Source organism: Sander vitreus, chromosome 8 (genome assembly GCF_031162955.1).
Source record: "Sander vitreus isolate 19-12246 chromosome 8, sanVit1, whole genome shotgun sequence".
Lineage (NCBI taxonomy): Eukaryota > Metazoa > Chordata > Actinopteri > Perciformes > Percidae > Sander > Sander vitreus.
Genome location: NC_135862.1, coordinates 35,911,080 through 35,914,196, shown reverse-complemented (window position 1 = coordinate 35,914,196; position 3,117 = coordinate 35,911,080). Strand labels below are relative to the sequence as shown.

The following is a 3,117-nucleotide window of genomic DNA, read 5'->3' as shown; positions in this document are numbered from 1 at the left end:
TTAATGAAGTAAACAGTGACTGTCCTTCCTTTGCCGTACCTGAAGTTGCTGCATTCTGGCTGCTGTCTGTAGATTCCTTCATGCTCAGCTCGTATTCTTCCAGATGTTTCAGACCAGATGTTGTAACAGCGGTGATGTTGTGTATTGTTTAGGGTCCTCGCCACCACCAGACTAATCAGCATTGCAGATTGAACATGTAGCTGGACTTGAATGGCCTTCTTTTGACTGAAAGTCCTGCCAAACAACACTTGTTCTGCTCACCAGTTCCATTTCCACTTCCTTTCAGCCTGCTGCATTGAAGCTCCACCTACGTAAGCACCTTCCTGTAATCAACGGCGGCGTCATTACGGCGACCAGCGTAGAGTGCAAGCGTAGGGTTCAGTTCGGTGGAAAAAAATTCGAAGGTTCGGCAGAAACCCACCCCCGTCAAAAAGCCCGATATTCAGCCCAATCAGAAGCCCAATCCTGGATTTGGTGCATCCCTACTCTTCATACAAACTAAAACATGATAGAAAGGGAAGACATTTGGTTAAACCATATACTGAATATAAAGAGGGCTAAACATAATAAACTTCCATATTTTTCACATTGCATAGGGACACGTTAACTGTACTGTTCAGCCACTTCATGAAATCAGTGGCGACTTTTCACAAAACATTTGATTCATTCCACAGTGAAAAACACATTATGTTGATGTTCAATAGTTTCGCCAACATATGAAATGGGTCAGGGCATTAAAACATCGGCAGTTTGTCTACACATATGAGTTTAGACTGCTGATCCCGTTGTGATTAAAGCTTTACGGTACAGAAACTCCATTCATTCATGTTACATCGATGAATCCCTCTTTAGTACCAGAATCAGTGAGTAAAACGACCACATTAGTGTTAATGTGTGCTTGACTTGTGATGCCTTTAGGAGCAAAACGGGGGGGGGAAAAAACTCTCTAATATGATTTATATCTAACAATACTGATAACGCTGCTGTTTGAAGTGTCTCTTTTTAACAAATCAGAGCTAAATAGATTTGTATTAATACAAAGGGCGGAATATCTGACAGGCCAGCACACATTATACAGTAACACTGTGTCCACTGGGAAATCCATCAACATTTCTGCACACACACACACACTGAGAGTACACAGTGTACTCAGCAAACACTTTGTTCCACATGTTCCATATGTCTGATGCAGACAAGCAGAGCACAGAAACAGACTCTCGTATTCAGCGATATTAACTCTTTCAACACAAGACGTACTGTAATATGTTGACTTTTAAACTATTCCTTAACTTTGGCAGTAAGCATTTCTTACTGAACTAAGTGTGTGGCAGAAGCTGCAAACTGATCAGATACCCATTGAGCTAACTCAACATCTGGTGCACAAATGTTTTTACTACAATGTGACAGGTGAAGCTAACCAGCAACCAATACTTTAAAGTGTCAAATGGTAATGAATGTTACACACAAATGTTCAGGACATTTTAGTATTTCTTGATGAGCTGCTATTTTGGAGTTGTCTTAATGTGATTTATGCTGGAGCTTTCCTTTAAATGCTCAATTCTCATAATGAAAAATCATTAGAGTCCCACTCTACATGTTGCTTCTGTTTTCATTGTGTAATCTGCTCTGTGGCTCCATATGTGAGTTTTTTTGCATCATTCCTTTTTATACATGTAGGGGAGGGGGGTTGTGTCTATATGTGTCTTTATGTGTTTAAACAGGTATAGACTTTCCTGCTATGAATGCTTTCTGATTTTGTTTTTTATGAGCACACTGCACCAAATTTCTAGCAACTTAGTTGTATGCCAATAAAGTATTGAATCTTGAATGGTGAGAGAAAATGGCCAGATCTGGTTAGACTACTTAGAGTGAACGCCCACGGAGTAGAAGCCGGAGAGAGATGGGAACACATGAGCGAGTAAAAGGAGTCTTCCTGATTGAACTTTCTGCTAAGCTTCATTCATTTTGTCTTTAATTGTCTCTAAAGATGTAAATCAACATGATTTAACATTCACGCTTTGATCCTCAATCATTGTTAAATACTCAGAACACTAGTCAGTTCATTAATCAACCAATAAAAGAACAATTCCTGTAAACTAGAGCTGCAAAGATTAATCAATTAGTTGTCAACTATCAAATTAATCGCCAACTATTTTGAAAATAAATTAATCGGTTTGAGTAATTTTTTATGAAAAGAACAAATAGTTCTCTGATGTCAGCGTGTTAAATGTGAATATGTTCTAGTTTCTTCTCTCCTCTGGGACAGTAAACTGAATATCTTTGAGTTGGGGACAAAACAAGACATTTGAGGACGTCATCTTGGGCTTTTTGGGGAAACACTGATCTACATTTTATAGACCAAACAAATCATGACTGGTAGAGCGTATGCCCATATAGTTGCAGCGCTATTTTACACACGAGCCAGGCTTCCGAATTCAGGGACTAAGAGAAAATGTCAGTACATTTTTGTAAATCACGTAATGTATTTTCCAGTTTAGCTCCAAATGTATGGGATACAATATTTGCATCAGCCCCTCTGTCTCTGTACAACATATATTATCATACAATAACTGCTGTGCTGTTTCTTCACATTTTAATTAGGGCTGCACGATATAAGGACAATATGCGATAATATCGCGATAACGATATTACTTGCGATAAATAAACTGTATATTAAAAGTGTACTCAGTTGTGCTGCTTTCAGTATTCTGATTAAATAAATTGCTTGTTGAATTTAAAATGAATGAAGGGAGATCATTTCCAACATTGTTTCATTGAATTTACTATAAAAGGCCCCACTAAATAAAGAATGACAGTTGCATTTTAAAGTGCAGTTTTCAACTGATATTTTCTTTCGACTAACACAAGAAAATCTCTGTGTGTCTTTCGCGATGTATTGCGCTAGTTGATATTGCCATGGCGATGAACAAACGATATACTGTGCAGCCCTAATTTGAATCCTCTCACTTCACTGACAGTGTGAGGTGTGTCTTCGTCACAAATCAGTGCTTTAACTTGGAACAACAAGTGTTCCCTCAGTCGATGAATCAGTCGGCGGTAGCACTCATTACAGCCTATAAAAAATATAGACTTCAGTTCAATGTAGTCTCTTGGTGT

The 3,117-nt window shown here is 38.5% G+C and overlaps 1 protein-coding gene across 2 annotated transcripts in view; it reads right to left on the bottom strand.

Annotated features, from left to right (window-relative positions):
- Positions 1-362: 362 nt before the first annotated feature.
- Positions 363-3,117, bottom strand: part of chst6 (carbohydrate sulfotransferase 6) — a 13,079-nt gene continuing 10,324 nt past the window's right edge. For both annotated transcript variants that reach the window (XM_078258010.1, XM_078258011.1), the window contains exon 2: positions 363-3,117. This exon is cut by the window's right edge. The gene's annotated coding sequence lies outside the window, so the exon portion shown is untranslated.